The 20,197-nt window shown below is 36.5% G+C and overlaps 1 protein-coding gene across 1 annotated transcript in view; it reads left to right on the top strand.

Moving 5' to 3' along the window:
* The window catches only part of IQCM (IQ motif containing M), an 81,276-nt gene that overhangs the window by 46,389 nt on the left and 14,690 nt on the right, over positions 1-20,197 (top strand). The window lies entirely within an intron of this gene.

The raw sequence follows: 20,197 nt of genomic DNA, 5'->3' as shown, positions 1-20,197 counted from the left end.
TTGCAGGCTTTGGGTATTTTGGTTTTTTGTTTGTTTGTTTTTTGTTTGTTTTTTTGATTGCATAAGTAGAGAAACTTCTGTTTTTAAAAGCATAATCGAGGCAAAACCTGCCCGCTGATGATCTTTTTCAAGATTGAACATTTTATTATTATATTTGAAATAAAGTACATTTTGTAGAATTTTATTATGTCTAACAACGCTGGAATATAATCCCATACCATCCTGGAATGTACTTAAGAGGGTACAGAGCAATTTTGTGATGGGTCTGCCTTTACAGGTGTCTCCAGGCAAAACATTTACCTTGTTCCGTCCTTTATAATATCAGTGGTACTAGCCTTCCATCATCCTTGGACAGTTCAGCCCAACAAACTATTACAAACATGCACAGGCAAAGGAAATAAAATGTCACAGGTCAAGAATCATGTTATCTTGCACTGTAGATAGGAGGGAGACCACTGCCTGTGAAAATAGAAATAAAACTGTAACTGATTAAGACCTTCAGATAAATCTGAAGTCCCGTTTTCCCTCTTTACTTTCCCCTTTCCTTGGACAGTCAGTGGGGGACCTGGAACGCTTCACTCTTACTGTGGAGCAGCAGCAGCAGCTTCTGGGTGCAGCATATGGCGGCAGCCTCTTTGGGCACTGGGAGACGGGGTGAGGTATCCCTCTATCCCCTCTACAGTAGCACACTTCTGTTTTGTACTGGCATATATAGGTGCTGTGAAAACAAAGCTGATCTAAACATAGCTTTGTATTACCTATGTGTCTTCCCAAGTTTGACAGCCATCACAACTGGGAGAGTTTTGCAAACACTGATCTTATTTGGGGGTAACAGTTAATTTCACATACCAGCGATTCCAGTGAATGCTTTTAAAGTACAACTTTGTTTATTCTGGTGAGATTAAATCCATGTTTAATTGGTACCTTTGATTTGTTAATGACATACATGTATGCTTTCTTTGAGCCAACTCTGTTCGTGTTGCATTTTTGAGAAGAAGGTGGTCCTGTAAGTGTCTGACAACACATCGTATTTGCACATTATATTACATTTCAGTGTTGGCTCCTAGTAAATGCAATTAATTTCTCACAGAAAATCGTATATTACATGTCATTTAGGTCACATTCCTAAGACAGTGTGAATAAGACCAGGTATTTTTAGTCGTTTGCTCAATCCCCATCACTATGGTAACAGGAGATTTTGTGACTGTGAGACAGATTTCTGTCTTATATCCTAGCTTTGAGAGACTATTGCTACTTTTCACTATGTTCACAGACAGACTAGAAAAAATGGATGCTTTCCTACTCATTTTTTAACTTTAGTGGCTCTTAGGTATAAGGTGTTATCAAGACTGGTTCACCAGTTTGGGGCAAGGTGTAGGTTTCTTATTCAGAACTCTCCCAAACTATAAAAGTGTAAATGATGAATAATTGCTGAAACATGGAGATGTGCCTGTATCTGAAGGGCACCCATAAAATGACTTCTAACATGTAAGCATTTTAAATAAACAGCACTTATCTGTAAAGTACCCTTTCTATCTCAGTTTTATAATTCAAATGTCATTATTTCTGAAGATGAGTTATTAACAGAGTATAACCTTGCTAAATTGCCTGGGAGAGACACTGCAACTGGTTTAATGTTTTGAACTGCTGAGTAATGATTTGGTGCAACTGTCTCCTCTGCCAGGGCAGAGCATCCTATACCATTGGACTGCCTGTTCAAGAATGGAAAGATAAGGTGGATGGGGGCCAGGTTGGTAGAGGGGGATCTTCTAGTAATTAGCACACTCAATTTTTTGCATGAACATTGCATCCTGTACAGCCATGTGGCTGATCCATGGAAGATTAAAAACAGGAAATTGGTCACTTGTGACAGTTTACTCTGAACACACTGGGGGAAAAAAAAGATCAGATTTCCTCTTGATCTTCATGTCTCATTTTACTCTTACTATTCTCTCTCTCTCTCTCTCTCTCTCTTGTTATGAATCCAAATATTGCTGAAAGATCAAGGCCTGTGAAATAAGTGCCCAAATGTTAAATGTCCTGTCACTTTTCCATTTCCAGTAATGAAATGATGAGTACTGTCTTTGGCTAACAATAATTTAGGCAGGAAAAGCTTGAAGGATTTTTATTCTGCATATTCTCCTGAGAGTTTTAATTACATCAGTCCTACATAACTACAAATTTCATTTGTGAGGAATCTGCTTATTTGAGGTAGTTTACTTTTCATAAAGGTAAGACACTAAAGATAAAATAGTAAAATTATCTGATCCAAATAAAGCAGGAATATGTGTAACGTATGCTAGTATTCATCGTTACACAACAATGAGCTTGCTGCCAAATGAGAAAAGAAGACTATCAACTGTAAAATACCTACCAAATGTGAATTAGAAATATCAGGTGAAATAGGGAAAAAAAAGGAATGTATGGAAGGCTACTAAACATACTGTTCTGACTTGCTGTGCTTATACAAGCAAAACAGTACAAACAAGCAGTAATTTTACCAAAAGAGACTATAGTAATAACACTGTCAGGAAAAAAAGAAACCGTGGGTACGTGGAGTGGGCCTATGAGTGCTGAATGGGGTCTTATATGTGTGTGACTTCCTTTGAAATCTACTTTTTAACTTCTGGGGAACAAAGTGAGTTTTCCTTTCATTCAAATGGATTTGACAATTAATTTGATTATTTAGATGTAGCTACACATATTTTGTTCCCCACAGTATGAGGAAAAATAAGTGATTGTGTTACTAGCTAATGCATAGCTCATAGAGGAGTTAGGAACTGACTAGAAATAATTGCATAGTTTTCTATCAATGGTGAGGTTTAGCTGCTGGTTTCAAGAAAAAGCCAATTAAAATTAAGGTCACAGTGTAGTGATTTTTAGATTTCATACACAAGTAATGATGCTATTTCATCATATTTCAAACCAATTTGTGCTGCTGCTTCATTCTGCCATCAAAAAGCAGAATGTCTTGCATTATGCAGTCAGGAAAAACTCAGTGCAACACTCCTGTATTTTGAATAAAATAAGAAAAATAGAGGTAATTAACCAATCTATTTTTGGCCATATATCATAAAGTATCCATTGAAATTATACCTCATAGTACCAAAAATATGTCCTTAATATTTTTCAGAAAGCAGGATAGTAGACTATGTTTAAATATACTTTCTCTCTGTTTGACTCAAAGTAGTCTATTCAGGCAAATATTTACATTGAGTTCAATGGAACTATGCATGCACGAAGGCTAGGTACTGGGACTTCTAGTTATTTTGCTTCTGGATTTGCTGAAAAGACCAGCAGTAATGTCTTGTTATTTTAATATTTGTCTCTGAAACTGAATGATCAGCAGGAGCATATCACTTCATCTTCAGGTCCTGGAATTGAATGTATGTACAGAAAATCAAGCAGACTAATACTTTACATACTATGATTTAGTGTATTTTGCAGTCACTGGAATTGCTACCATTAACTCTGGCTGAGGCTGAATCAGGTACTTGTTATCTGATCCTTGGTACCTTTTGTTAAAGGCAAACTGTACTCATCTTCACAGTTGCAGCATCCTGATAAATGCAGTACTTTCAAATACAATGTAAACATAGTAAGGATTTTCCCTACAGTTGGCCCTTCTGAGCTGCCTCTACTAAAAAACAGATTTTTCAATCTTTGTAGTTCTGATCTTGATAACTAGTCTCATATTTATACAAAATACTCAGTGTGTAGACTAAGGATATGAAATATCACATCTCCTACTTGGATGTGAATCATTGCCCATAAACCATCTCAAATTTTATCAGCCTTGTCTCATTGCTGATTGTTCTACATTTGCGGAGAAATAGTAAACTGTCTCTTTATGCAAGTACAGAAGTGTCCAGAGTATTGAAATGGTTAACTGGCAAGTACCGCTTGAATTCACATATATTAGTGGCAAGTGAGTTTTTTTACAGGAGCTTTTAGGTTGCAATCTGGTGTGGCTTGACTTGAAACAACTAGTGAGAGCATGAAACAATGAACTCTAACAGACATGTAAAAGCAATATGTCTTCATTAGAGTCAAAGCCAATTCCCCTTCAAGCTGCAGACAGAGTGAAGAGATGCAGGAGATCCCCAGGGAATGCTTCCTTGTATAAAGTTAATAGAGGGTAGTAGAGCAGTCCCACACTGCCCTGTCAAAGCCTGTGGTTCAGAGCCTGATGCATGCTGAACCTTCATCATTTGTGATCCCACTGGGCTCTTCCACGATACTGAGTGCCTGTTACTGGGGCTTCTAGGAAACTCATGTTTTTGGAGGCTCCGTTCAGAAATGTCACTGTATCACTCTGAAGCTTTCCCCAGTGCACTCTGCAGTTATTTCCTCTCTGAATTCTTCGCCACTGTGGTTCCTATTTGTGACATCTTATGCATAAATCGTTAAATATAAACAACACCTAATAGCACTTTCTGTTGCAGTCATGCCAGAAAAGTCTTATTTATAGAGCAGGACCCTTCTGTGTTGAGTACTGTACACATTCTGAAGAAAAATATGCTTCCTGCATCACTGATGTGAAATTGCCTTCTAAAAGTGTTTTTTTCATTAAACAAAATCTTACAGGACAAGCTGCAGGAACCTATGAATACTGTAATAGGAACAAAGGTGTAGCAACTTTCATGCATCTGGCAGAACCCAATACTCTGGAGTTTCTTTGCTGTGCTGTTGCTTCATAATGTTCCCCAAACCTATGTGGTAATGAGCACTGAGGCAGAAGTAGGCTATCATTACAGCCATTTAAGCCAAACATAGTGTCAAGAAATGGAAATTTCACAGTGAAAGAACTCTGAAAGTTGAGTTAGTGAGAATGAATACATGCATTAATGAAATGTCCTGATAGAGCTATGGAATGCTTTCCATATTCTACATAATCTACATAATGGTTCTGGATCAAGCCTAAATAAAAATCTGATCTAATGATCCCTTCAGGTCTTAAAGGCTCTGGTTCATTCACGATTAATTGCAGTGGAAGGAAATAAAATATGCTATACCCCTCTCTGCAATGGCTGTTTTCCTCCCAAAAGAGTTACAGAGTAATATTAGTTTAAAAAGTTAAAGAACTCCTACAACATCTGGAATGTTTGTCAACAAGCATGTATGGATCCCTGCTGGATACAGATGCTATCTAATCAATGTTTGTTCACAAGCATCCTTTCTAACGTACCACATATATGCAAACATAAGCCTGTTTTTCTCTCTCTTTTTATTTTTTCTTTTTAAAGGAAGGTAAATGTCATACTTAAGAAGTTAATTTGCTTGAGTTCTTTGCTGTTAACATATCATCAGTATGCTCCTTCTGGGGTTGGCAAATCAGAACAGGAAATTCAATTTGGGTTACCCACATGGCCCAGAGTACTCTAGGCCAGCCACCAAACTTGTTTTAACATGATTAAAATGTTATTTCTTTTTGACAGTAACACTAGTCCAAAACATCATTATGGATTTATTAAAATGTCCTGATAATAAATTTAAGATCTATAGAAAGCAAATGACCTACTTAGTTGATGAAGAGAGTTTTTAGATGTCTGTTCATACTTTGCATCACATTTAGAATTAGTCTAAAAAACCTATATTGGAAAGACATTGCAACGATCAGAGAAGTAAATTTCCTCCTTAAAATTCTCCTTTGCTGCAAGGTATACAGAATACTTGACAACTAGTAGTATGCTGACATGGCTGTCTGTCATCCAGACTGATACTGTCTTATTTATGTTCTCTTGTCTGTCTCTTCTTATACATAAGCTGTAAAATCTTGGACTACTCTTTTTTTCCATCTATGTTCAGAATCTGGCACTGAGGGTCTTGTTCTGTGCCTAGGGCTCCTGAACACTATCCTAATGTGAATAGGTCATACAAATAATGATGCATTGTCAAATCTGCTGTAAAAAAAAAGTTGGAGATTTTTTTAAATTAAATGCTAAAACTTCTCTATACCCATATAGGCAAAGTATCAGTCCTTAAATTTGTCTTGTTTTCTGTGTCAGCTGCCTCTCTCTGACCCAAGTTTGGGAGGGATGATATCTGTCAGGATGAATCCAGTGACAGGTTATGAGTGGGAAGCACTGCGGGATTGCATTTCCTATCCATCAGCATCTGGCCAGTGGTGGAACACAGAGCAGTGTCTATGCTGGTCTGACTGCTTCTTTGGCTTGCTGGCTGGAGATTAGGTAGAAAGAACTTTGCCTGGGCCAGCACTTTTCATTGCAAGTGATAATTGCAACTCTGTGGCAAACTTTGTACTGAATATCATGCAGTAATGCCAAGTACAATTCATTCCCTTGATAAGATAACACACACTTTTAGCACACACATTTTAAAGCCTTTTTAAAGGTATAACTAAACTAGTGTGTGAGCTGCACTGAGCTGGTCATCAAATATCCATAATGCTGCTTTGTCTATTTTGCATTTGACGTGTTATCTAGGAGATTTTCCAAATCACCAATGGCTATATATAAGTTATAGACAAACAAGAAGTAACTTCAGCAGTGTGCAACCACTGATTTGTCTCCAGCTTATCCATATCTGTCTCGAGTCTCATGTTTTCTCTTTGCAGTAGCAAGATCCTCTTCATGTATTGAAATCTCTCACCGCCAGTGTGTTAGTATCCATGTTAAATAAATAAACGATGTCCTTTCCACTAAGAGGACTCATCAAGTTCACTTGTGTCTTAATGGCATTAACTTTTTAAACTTTCTCTATACAGAATTTGTCTTTAGTTGCTTAATTGGATGAACTGCTCTTGAAGGCTTGCCAGTACTGATGGAGCAGAATCATTGCCCCCTCTGCCTGAACTGCAGTACCCCTGTTAAGACCTCTCAGGATGCTATTTGCTTTTTTTGCAATTGCGTTGTTAACTGTTACTCAATTTGTGGTCCTGTGTAACACAATATCCTTTACTGCTGCCTAGACAGTTTCCCCCATTTTTGAGTATTTGAGTTTTCCTTCCCAAGTTTAGTACCTTGCACTTGTCTTTGTTGAATTTTGTCTTATTGATTTTGGGCCATTTCTCCAATTTATCAAGATCATTTTGAATTTAAATGCTGTCTTCTAAAGTGCTTGTAACTCCTTCCAGCGTGGTGTCATCTGCAAGCTTTATAAGTGTCCTCTCTATTCCATTATCTTAGTAGTTGTTAATGAGAATATTGAATAGAACTGGGCTCAGGACAGACCTGTCTGAGACCTCACTTTATATTTCCTCTCATGTTTGACAGCAAACTGTTTAACCATCTTTTGAGTAGGATATTTTGATCCCTGATAAGAATAAATGAATCAACTGAAAAAAAGATCTTAAAGAGTAGGAAGCTATTAAGAGATTCACAAATTCTAGCATAGGATAGCAGTATGTGGGAGCGAAATCAAATATTCACCGTTATTGCTACAAATATGTCTTTTACATGATTTAAGAAAGTTTCTTCTCCATTAATACATAAAAAGATTTATCATTGCGATATTCTTGGTCGGAAGGATATTAGGTTTCAAAAGTTCAAAGAACAACTTGCCATCTGTGAGGAGATGAACCGTATAAACTGCCTTATCTATCACTTAAAGTATATATTAAAACATATATATTTTAGTATATGCACAGTGCAACGTGTCCATATATGGATAAGTATGTATAGTACATGTAGAATATGTAAAAATAAAGTTGAAGACTTGTGTAGTATAGCTCAAAAAAGAGATCTACATGCAGTGAACACAACTTGTTAAACAGGAGGAAACATGAATAAAAATCACTGCTCCCACATTTCAGCATCTCTTTAATAAGTGTAATGAATTTTAAAGAGTTTAAATAGTTTATTTAATAATTACAAAGAAAGAATCATTCTAATATCATGTTTATGGATTATAGTTTACAGATTGTATTAGAGTTTCATCTTCTCATTGTTTTTTGTCCACCCTTTCAAAGCACAATAATCTTCACAGTTGCTGCTGTGTTATAGGTAAGTACACATAGATTGTTCTCATTTCTTAGATTGAGAAAAAAACAGAATAGTTTAAATGATTTGTCCCTGATCATACGCTGAATTAGTGATAGAGATTTGGCCTAAACCGTTTAGAATTCACTGGTCCTTACTCCCATGTTTGTCAAATAGACTAGATGTTTTGGAAGGAACACCTTTATTTTTTTTGTCTGTCTTTCATATATGTATGCACATGCACACTCACACTTGGCCCTCTTCCCCAGACACGCACTTAAAATGCATGTATGTACCTTTAGCTAGTTCCTGTTGCCTGTTGAGTCAGCAGTACTCACGAAAAAATGGTCCTTCAATCCTTTCTGTCAGAAGTGAATGTGTGTAAGACACTGAGTAGGATGCAAAGGCTTTTAAACAAAAATCAGAACTTGCTTTTTTCTGATGAAAAATAGTTGTCAAAGTACAGAAACTGCCAAATTTGTTTAATAAGACCCTAAAATCTTAATTTTTTTGTTTTCTTTCCTCTTACATTTTGATAACTTGACTCTTTTTAGGAAAATCCTATCTATCAATATTAATAGAATTTGGCATTTTGTAATGATGGCGAAAGCAGAAGCATAGGTGCTTTGTCCCGTTAGCATTACTTTGCTAATTAACTCTGTATATAGGGTCCTTTTTCAGTTGAAAGCAGTGGCAAAAATCCTTGTAAAATGAAACAAATAAAATCTAGAACAAAATGGATTTAACTGTATAGTTAGTCTGTACAACTCCATATTAAAAATAGCATGTAAAGCAAAGAAAGCTAGAAAAAGTGATAATTTGGATAGGATTGTTCTATGCTGTCATCTGCTTGACACTTTATTTGCAATATTTTTGTGTTTTTCCTTACCTTTGCAAAGTTAGGATTTGCTAGCTGCCACTGTAAATTATTAGAGAATAACAACATTTTATTATTTAAAATGTCCTGTCATGTTCCTATAATCTATTGTTGCATTTAAAACTCTCTCTGGTAAAATGTCTTAAGCTTAATCAATGCTATCTGATTGACATAGATATGCTTCCTTTGTTGAAGAATAACCCTCTGCAAAACAATTCAGCAACCCTTCAAACCTAAAGGCAAAAAGAATCCTAAAGCAAGATGGTACTGTGCAATATCATCACATCAACCACTTGTGTCATCAGCCATGTGTTGATGTAAACCATTTCTATAAAGTTCATGACCAGGCAAATATCTTCACATTATACCTTCTTAACATATTGCCCTTTTCAGAGCTGGTTTGAAAATGACATAGCTCCAAAAATTATAATTAAAAATCTGTATGGTTGTGTGAATTCATTTAGGCATTCTGCATATGAAAAGACTTATCAAGACCTTTTCTTTGTTTCCTATCAAATTATCATCTTTTGGCACTCTGTTGTGGTAGTAATTCTATATGATGTAGTAGTTCCCAATCAAGTGAGTGCTTTTTTTCTTTTTTTCTGTAAATATTCTCTCACATTCTACACAGTAGAATGATTAAATACTTATTTGACTGTAAATTGTTATATCTGCTTGATCAAAACCAACACAAAACTTCCTCTTTAACCACATGACTCTCCTGAGAGTTACCACTCCTATCAGCATACATCTCTGCTATCAATGTTTGTGTTTCTGCTAAAGAGACCAAACTTGGTTGTCAGTTTTGATGACGAATAACTTTTGGTTTTCTGTTATTTGGCTTGCTCTGATTACATTGGTCTCAGTTCTATTCAATCTGAAATTGAGTTTTAGTGTAGTGTTGCTATTGTTGTCTGTCACCCAGCAAGAAACTATGTTTCTGCATCAGGGACATCTGTCATTGTTACCATCATTGTTGGAGTTTTCTGCTCCGGTTCATGAATTATTATTTTCATTTTGTTAAGTCGTGCTGAAAGCTGCATACTTGTGGTGATTTCTTTTGAATCCACTCTTTGAAATTGCACCCCTTGTGCTGGAAGCCTTTATATCATGTTGTGATAACCATCAGCTTCTTGAAAACAAAAAGTCTTTGGACCATATGTGGAAGATAAGATCCAAGATGTCTCTCCCATGTAGTTCAAGAGAGTCTAATAAATCTCTGTATGATAGATGACTGAATACTTTAAGATACCCTTCAACAGACTGCATTTTTTAAAGAAAGAAGTCAGCACTGCTAGCTAAATACTGCACTTAATTTTTGCTATTTAGTATGATTTTCTGCTTTCTGTATTAATAGCTGTTTTCTTTTAAATAGAAAAATAATAAATAATACCTATTTCTAGATTTCCCAGTTTCCTACCCAAGCACATGTGATCAGATCATATGTAATTTAATACAATGATGGATAAAATATCTGTGACACTTTTGTTAGAAAATACTCCAGAATGAATTATTGTCCCAAATAGATATTTCAAAGTGGATTGTCTTCTGAATATAAAGATTGGCCTTCACTTGTAGGATTTTGAGCCCAATGATATCATGAACCAGAAAAGCTGGTTCAAATCAAACTCATCACTCCTAATAACTGGGCTTGGTCTTGGCTCAGAGAAACGTGGGCATCTCTCATTTAAATATTGGCGTAATACTGTCACACTGAATTAAATCTTTGTATGAGAGTAATTAAATAATGACTTAAGTCACTTAATATCCCTTTTTTAAAACAGTCCGTGATATCAGTCAGATTTAATCCCTGTGAAACTAATTTGAAAGTTTATGCTAGTATAGTGAATACAATTCTAGTACTGGTAGGCTATTTGAATTTAGCAGAAACGATCTAGGTAAAAACCAAAGAATTGAAAATTAAGGTTTTTATTAAGGTCTTTATTCTGCAAAAAAGAGCAAATATGTTTTACTTATGGTCCATTCCATGAAATTCAGTAGGACCTGGAAAATGCTGATATTTTATTAAGATTTATCAATTTATCAATATTTCTAGGTCAAGGAGAAAAGGGGGCAATCTATCACAAGAAGATAGTTTGACAGTATTCTATATCATTGATGGTTTCAGGAATGTGTTTTTCCAGAACTTTGTTCCAGTGAGGAGTCAGAAAAAATCTCAGTGTAAAGGAACTGGGTGGGGGACTACCCAGTTTTAGTTCTGTGGATTTAACAGGGTTAATGGTATGTTTTGTGTTAAAGACATATGTAAGTGTTTGCAACTGTATGATCCAGAATAGAAATTGCATTTTTACTAATTTTGCTGTCTGTAGTGGCATAAAATCTTTGTAATTTTAGAATAAAATTGCTTCTGGATAATGATCAAAAGTTATTTAGACTTTCACAGCACTTGCTGAAGTTGAAGGCAAATCCTCTACTAATTATAATGATACAAAAAATGGAATTGGTACTTTCAGAAATGACTAGGAAGTCTTTGCTACATGTAAGCTAATATTTCTCAAATATAGGCCACTGCTTTTGGGTCACCAAGTCCATACAGTACACAGAAAGAGTGGAGTTTTCAAAAGCTCACAGAGCTACGTTTAGACTGTGTGACAGGTTATGGCATGGTATCCTCCAAGAATGTGGTCCCCTCCTTGCCCAGAGCAGAATCAGGCCTTCTGTCAAAGCTCTAGGAACAGAGATGCTTATTACACCTTCCTTTTCCTTGAATATGGAGTAGTTCAAGCAATACCTGATACTCATTTTCTGTTATTAAATACATTGCCAGTGATATCTTAACATAAGAGCTCATGAAATGTACTGACCACAGATAAAATTATAGAAATGACAGGGAAAGGGGAGAATGCAGAAAACAGATTACTACCCCAAACTCTCTGAATATAAATCCTAACAGGTAAATTGACCTTTTGGTACAAAAAGCACAGATTTCAATTTGGAACAATATGAAACTGTTTTCTTCTTCTGAGTTCAGCTCACACATAAAGTTTGACAAGAATCTGTATGAAATTTTAGCCAACTAGTGAAATATTTGGTGGTGTAGAAAGGTAGAAATTTCATTAGGTTTTACAGGATCATCTTTTACAATCTTAGCTTTATCAAATGCAAACATCTTTCTCATTCATCTTCAGAATTCATCCATGGCCCCCTAAAATTTGAAGGTATATAATTATATTTTCACCCTGAATCTACTGATAGTGTCTGTATGTTTACCCCAGTTTAGGAGGTAGTGAAGCACACAGAATTTTTATAGTTTTTTTCCTAGTGGTGTAACTCCTCCATCCCTTTAAATGAACATAAAATTGTAGATATTTTCTTAAATGTTCACAAGTAGTAATGTGCTGTGGTGCTTTGTGGAAAATTTGAGACAGAGTAACCTGTGTAATATCCATTTCCCTGCCACAGCCTTTGTTTGTGGCTTTTGGAAATAAGTCTAACCTATGTTTCCCATTTTCCCCCTCTCTGAAGCATGGCATCTCCTAGAAGGAATAAATTACAGCTTGCACAGTATTTTGAAAACATGAAGTATGAATATGAAGCACTGGCACAACTGAAATCCAACCTTTTAGGCTATCAAACCTGCACTTTGTAGAATATAGTGAGCTTTGGATGTTTTTACAGAACACTAAATACAAAATCATTTTTTTAAATACAAGCCAGTATTAGGACCTGCCCTCTTTGAAAGCAGAGGCAAAGTTCTCATTAATTTTAATGTGAATCATTAGGGGTTAACGTTGGAGATTCAAAGTCAACTCCATTGTATCCTGTTCTCCCCCCACCCTGCTGTTCTCTGTTAATTTTTATGAACGTGGGAGATGAGGTCAATTTGTATGAGGCAGCAGCTGAAACTTTGAAATTCTGGTGTCTTTTGTTGGTTTGTGTCACAATCTAAGTGTTATTTAAACATCATTTTTTTGTATTTAATACTGGATAATACTCTAGAGGCCTCTTTAAAACAGCTAATGTTCCCTTTGGCACTGAAATCCACTTACCTTAACTGACTTCTGTTATTCTTCAACCTGATTCTCAGAGTCACAATGGTAATATTCATTTTAATGTCCCAATAGGCTCTTAGTATTCATCAAATATTTGATTTACATTTTCTAATAAGGCTTATGGAGTGCAGGAACATGAAACCTATACTCTGCCATGATTCTTACTACTGTCTCTTTCATTAACATTGTGAATTATTTCTCCAAAATAATTAAAATCTGTAATTGAATATACTAGAATAATTTTGGAAAATTAGTTTAATTATGCCAGTGCTTCTATTTGGAAAGATCACATCATTTATAATAGCAGGATAGGCAAATATGAATTTACTCACCCAGTGTCCTTCTTTATAGTTACCTTTTAAGAAAACATATATATTTGAAATGCATATGCTTGTTAAGTGCAACAGTTACAATGTACATGTTTTCTACTACAGAATTCTACTGAAAAATTAAAATTAATTTTCCTCTTAAAATTATTTTAACAAGTAATAGATATGTTCTTCCCTTTAGGAATTTGTTGCATAATTTTTTCTGTATGCATACTGTAATATAGAAAGTAATTTGTTACTGAGGTAACTGCCTTATATTTTTAGCCACAGTAAAGCTGTCTACACAAATGAAGCATGTATACTATGTGAAGGGTTACTTATAGACCAGAAATCCCTACACTGTGCATACAAAAATAAAAGTGCAACTGAAATAACCAGAAGCTGGATTGAAAGAGTTAAAAATTCTTGGCATCTCCACAGTTTTGGAACTATACTGCTCCTGTGGAGGCAACTCCAAAGTCTATTTAATCAGTGGCTTCCGGTGCAAGAAGAAGGAGGTCACAAACCTGAGGAGGTTTGTGATTCATCAGGGGCATGACCAGAAGGTCTGAAAACTGTCCGTAAACCACTGAACAGCACTTTGCAACTGCTACTGCAATCTGTTGAGTAGCAGGACTGAGTGGCATTTTGACCACTGTAGATGTAGGCAGGAAGTATATTGAAGTGAGCAGAAGAATTAGGCTATGAGAAAACCTGAACTGGAAAAATTGGAGGAAAGAGAACTGGAGTGAAGGAAGGGGAAGGGGAGATCAGTACAAGAATGAAAATACAGGTATCTTGGTAACTTAAAAAAAAAAAATCTTTGATGTGCGGGACTCCAACTGCCCCTATGATCCCAATCAATATTTTGGAATGATGCCAAATGGTATCAGCTAAGGATGTGATCCAAACAATGGCTATAGCTAAATGTTCTAAATTACTGGAATGATGCAGCATATGTAAGCATAGGGTACATATGTCTATACAAATACACTGTTTGCATGTCTAACTCTAATTAGAGAGAGAGGTTCAGGAAGAATGGATTTCAGGCTGACAATATTACGGTACTTAGAAACAAAGGCCTCATAAGCTACTGATTCCTGCTGCAGTAATCCTTATATGCCACGTTTCTTTTGCAGTGCACCTGCCACCTCTCATTCATGACCTCCATTGATCCTTGTATTTTTCTGAATATGATTTGTAGTGTTAGTTTAAATTTATAAAATTTTAAATGTCTTGTGTCTGGAATGGATTGCTTCAGGGGTTGCTTCTGCCCTATGATGGAGCATAGTTTATAGATCAGAGCTAACACTGCCTGAGCTATCTTTTGAACCAGGACAATATCACCATGTCAGCAGAAGTGCAGAGCCTGGACTAATTAGCCTTGCTGAGAGACATGGCTAATTAGTCCAGACTTAACACAACTCTAACCGTGCTTCTGGGACCTGAGCTCATATTGCTGCGTGGTACTATGTCAACATAGTAATTCATTCAGAGCTTACTGTGGGATCTCTAAAACCACAGTGGAGAGTGTCATCAGTTTTGCCTTCAGAGTGCTCCCTTTATAGGAGGTCTTGTAGAATGGAAGTTCTTGGGCTATCACCAGGTTTAACCTTGAGGAACATACAAAGGTCTCTGAGATGGCTTCCTTATTCTAAATTTTGCTGTTCTTCGATTCATGTTAGAGGCTCATTTGTTCATTCAGACTCCATAGCTTTCTGTTCTTTTCTTTCTCTCTGGCTCGGGCAGATCGTTTTGGATCTTCAATGGCAGGGTCCCTTTTCCACTTCTGACAGGATCTCAGGCTCTGTGCAGGGTGAAGTGGATAATATTCATTAGTGCTCCCAGCTTTCAGGTTTTGACTTAGTCATGGTGAAGCAGCTGAATGTTAGACAGTGAGCACTGCAGAGGGGCCACTGCTGCATGAGGCATCCACAACAGATGTCCTTTATAAATATCCTTCTCAAACACAGTGTCAGGAAAACTGTGATCAGATTTTTTTCTAAAGATGATTACTTTCCATAGCAGTGATATGAAAGGGAAGGGGCAGAATCTGTTTGATTCTACCTTGTTTCAGTCTTTTAAATCACCGGCTGGTATTTTGTCACCTAACCTTGCTCAGTTTCATATTTAGCTCCTGCAAACTACCTGAGAATGTTGCAGAATGCAGCCTAGGAAGGACAAGTAAAAGCCATAGAAGGGCAAGATGGGGTGCATAGTAGGAGAGGAATAGTAGGCTATTCCACTGCATTCTTCCCTCCCGGCAAAGAATGTAAGTGGTTGATTGGTTAGTGAATATTTCTTTTTTCATCCAGTCTTATTCCATACCTTTTACCAAATACTGAATAGTGATTATTAATAGTAAGTGAGACTTTAACGTATCTTATAAAAATACTATCCTGTGTAGAGATTACCAATTTGGCCCCCAAAGCTGTTACAACAGCTGTGTATAACCACTTTTTTTCTGAAAACTACTGGAGTTCGGACGGCTGGGGCTGCGTGTGTGCACTGGGGGCAGAATATGGCTTTTATTGTTGTCCTATTATTTCGAGAAAGGAGACTATCGAGTAACCTAAGGATTCTTAAAACTGTTTAGCACTTTCCCTGTTCATGCCAGACGGAATCATACATTCACTGCTAATGAGCAGAATGCAGCCTTATGAATTTGTCTGAATATTTTCCCTGAGCCTTATTCTTTTACTACTGAAATCATTGGCAGAACCCCTCCTGTTGATTTTAATGAGGCTGGATTGGACTTTTAATAAGCATCATAGTCACGTAAGTTTGGGGTTTGTTTTTTTAGCATCGTGCTTTTTAAGTGTTTTTAGTTACTGCCTGCAGTGTATACAGCTGTGAACTTGGATAATAAATAAGGATTACTTCTATGAAGAAACCTTTGGCAGCAATTTTTGCTTTGCTGAGGTAAGCTGTTAGTCATCTGCCACCAAAGGGTAATCAGCTAGATTTTAAATATTGCTGTGTCTTTCTACTTTTACTGTATTTTTGATTAGTCAATAAATACATGTTCAGTGTATTTCCAAAGCCCAGCAATCAGTATAGATGCAAGATACGTTGCTAAAAAGAAACAAACCAACAGGAGCTAACTGTAATGTTTTTGGTTGTTTTTAAAAAAAGACTGTCCTTAGAAATTAGTGGAAAGTGGTAAAGCTTCATTATAAAAAAATCACAAGCAAAAAATTGTATTGACAGATGGTAAAGTACAGTCTCAAGAATGAATAAACTTACTCTCTGCTAGTAAAAGTGAAGCCAGAGAAACTGCGCTCCCTGCTACTAAGGGCGAATTTGGGCTTGGGAACCACACAGTCAAATGCAACTGAGATTCAAGGGCTAAAATTTAGGCTTCTAAATTAGGAACCTGCCTGATTTTCAGAAGTGCTTAGTACCCATTCAAGGAGAGTGTCTTGTGTAATAAAATAAATATTGAGATAAGAGATGAATTATAGTCATCTATTTGTGGTTGTTATGAAATAATTCAGAGCCAAATATCCTTACCATCCTAACTGTACCTTCAAAATCCCCAAACACAAAGAGCTGAAAAAGTCAAAGAAAAAGTCATAACTAAATGTAGTGTGAATGGAAGTATTAGGCATGTTGAGGAAATAAAAATGGGGATGGCCTGGCATGGCCAACAACCAATGTGGATATATCCTGGCTAACAGGTGGAGAGTAAAGAAATTAGATGTTTGGATTCTTATTCACTCAGCCAAAAAGAAGGAGCGTTACTTGTTGTGTAACAGGCAAACTGGTCACTGATAAAAAAGTAATGATTTAGCCATATCTAAAGAAATATTTCTGATAAATAAGGACCATAGTTTATCAGGTATTTTTTTGCAGCTTTGCTATTTTTCATCTGTGATGTGGATGCAGACAAGTACACATGCACCATGAGGATGACTTTTTGATTGAAACCTGGTTTGAATAAAACTCTATTGGATGTGTCTCCTAGTATTTTAACTTTTGAGACCTTTAGCCAATAACAAAAGGTTAGGATGCATAATACTGCTTCACCCTAGTAAAGCAACTTTGCTTAAAGAGACATCATTCTTTGGAATAATTAGCATCATATCTGTTATTGTGTAGCAAAGCCTTTCTCTCGTCCACCAAGTTAAGTATTTTCATTATAAAAAGATAAATACTTTTCCAAAATGTTGCTGTTGTGCGAAATAGTCAGATTTGATTGTAGCGTTACAACAGAGATAAAACTGGGAGCACTTTAAGGCCCATGGATAAAACTGTCAAGAGAAACTGATTAAATATTCCACTTCCAAGATGTCAGTCAAGTTTGTAATGTAGGTATGGGTGTTTACATATGTACGACTATCAATTTTCCAGCACTATATCTTCATCAATGCATAAATGTGTATGCCATGAAATATTTAGAGAATTTAAGATTTCAGTTAGATGACAAATTTTACTGTATGCCACTATCTTCAGACTGTGCTGTTTTTTAGGAGAAAGCTGTCCTCCAGTTCTTTGGGCTGTATTCAGTTATTGAACATACTTGAACAATACCTCAAATGGGTTGCACAATCTAAGCATAGAAGATAGACTTATTAAAAGAATATGCATCACATTGTTCATTTTGCATATCCCCAGTTGTTCTCAATCTTTGGAATGTAATCTTTGGATGCTTTGGAGGACATTAGCAGATAATAGTATGCCAAAGTGTGAATTTGAAAACTTACAGTAATGCAAACAAAAGCAAATAAAAGAACCTCCCTAAAATTAAGAAACCATGTAGAGAATCCAGTAACACAAATAATTCTGACACAGCAATAGTCTAAGGAAAATCGAAGTACCTACAAAGTTGCAATATGTATTACAGACAGCCAGTGCTTAGCTGTTGAAGATGGCAGAAGAACACACAAGAGGATTAGTTTACAGTGGGGTTTGGGGAGCAGGGCACAAAAACAGAATTGCAGAAATTTGATAGCTATGGCCAGTGCTTCTACAGACTTGCTGAATAGTTGTTTCATATTTTTGTTTCTTCCCAACACTCTATCTTGTCTATTCCTGACCCAGTGTTGGAACAAGGAAGTTAATGGGAGGTCAAGATCTGGACTGTAAATTCTCCTGGATAGAACACCATCCTGTGTGTTTGTACAGTACCTGGCAGAACAGGTTCTGTATCTCCATGAGGGACTGAAGGCATTACTGTAATGTAAGTATCAATATTTTAATCATCTGCCTTATTTCATATTACCTCACAATTGTTTAGAGTAATTTGGCCATTTGTTTCCTTTGCACATTTAAAATGGTCCCAGCGAGACTTCACTGGATTGAGGTTCGGGGATTATTTGGACCTGATTATTCAAATTCCCTGCACTTGCGGGGTTTCTTCTGATATTGCATGTTTCAAACGAATGTTCGCTAAATACAATGAATTTAAAATATGGAAAAAATGAATTAAATGAAAACATTAGAACTGCTTCTAAGTTTATAATCAGCATGATGTGGGGGATGGAAGTGAATGTGGAACCCAGCTGAACAGTGTGTTGGCATAAGAACTCTTGACTTACAGCTGTTCCTTTGTTCTTTTTTGTTAGTTTTACAGCATTTTTTTCCAGAAACTCTTACTTTGCATGAAAGACAAATCATACAAGAAGATTGTCTAGCTTTGTGCATCATAATTTAAGCAGAGTGAATTGAAATCTGTTAAAGTTGCATAGCATTCTGATGGAATGGGCAGTTTAGCCTAATAGGTCATTTATGTTCAAAATTAAAATGGAATCTTTTCTCAAATGTAAAAATCACCTTAGACATAAATATTTTCACTGTCTAGTAAGGCTAAGATGTGTTTAATACCAGAATTGCTGAGATAAAAGAAGAAAATAAAAATCTGTTGCAAGAACTGCACACGGAAATTGCCTACAAATAGCTTCTCTAGACACTGAAAGAATCAAACAGATGGGTAGGAGTGAAGGACTGTGTTTGTTAAGCATTCCTAGTCTACTGCAAGTAGTTCGGGGTTTCTCATAGGACATGGTTTCAACTGTTGCTTTTTCTGCAGTATAACCCATGAAGAATGCCATCTTTTCATGTAGAAGCATAGGATGATTCAGGTTGGAAGAAACCTTGGGAGGTCTCTGGTCCTGCCTCTTGCTCCAAAAAGGCTTAGCTATGAGGTCAGACCAGGTTGCTTGGGGTTTTATCCAGTCTGATCTTGAAAACCTGCAAGGATGGAAGCTGCACAACCTTCCTGGGCATCCTGTTCCACTGCTTGACTGTCTTCATGGTGAATAAGTTTTTCCCTATATCCACTCAGAATATTTGTTACAGCATTTGCCCGGGAAATGGTATTTCAAGTTTCAATGGTTTGTCTAGCATGAAAAGATTCAAATTCATGTTTCTAACCTCTCAGATGAATCTTTTAATCATTCTGATACAGGCTGGTTAGGTGGGTTGGATTGTATTTCCTTTTGAAATTGTTCTGCTGGGCAGAAGGGACTCCAAGAGTCACTGGACTAGAGAAGGAGAATTAGGAGGAGCAGGACACTGACTTCATGGCTAGAGCATTCAGGGCCTGGGAGGAAGAGGCATTTGGTTTCTTGTCCATACTGTAATAATATGCCTTTTATTTTAAATTGTCACTGGGTAAAGTGCATAAACACAATCAGAAGCCAGATTTTTGGCCACCCAGAAAAGTATCTTATCTGCATTAAAAAGTCATGTCATGGTTCTGGGATTTGTTTTTCCACAGTTTCATCTACTGAAGCTTGAACATTTTTTGTGGAGGTTGTCCAGCTTAAACAGGAAAGAATATATCATATATAGCCAGGTGGTGAGAGATCAATTTAAGCAGATAAACTTTGAGCCTCCTCCCCCTAAGGTGTTTTAGCCAGTGGTTTAGCATCAGTGCTTTAATCCCTTGCCTGTTACAGAAAAGAAAGCACTTTTACTAACCTCTCTTCTGGACATCTTAAATTAAAGTGGCCATGTTCATCACAACCCATTTCTGTAACTGTATGTCAGCCCATGCTCTCAGAACACACACTGACTGGCTTCATCATGGGGCATGTTTGCTCCCTGTCAGGTTTG

Source organism: Apteryx mantelli, chromosome 5 (genome assembly GCF_036417845.1).
Source record: "Apteryx mantelli isolate bAptMan1 chromosome 5, bAptMan1.hap1, whole genome shotgun sequence".
Taxonomy (NCBI): Eukaryota; Metazoa; Chordata; class Aves; order Apterygiformes; family Apterygidae; genus Apteryx; species Apteryx mantelli.
The sequence above is the reverse complement of the archived record's forward strand: the minus strand, read 5'-3'. Positions and strand labels throughout refer to the sequence as shown.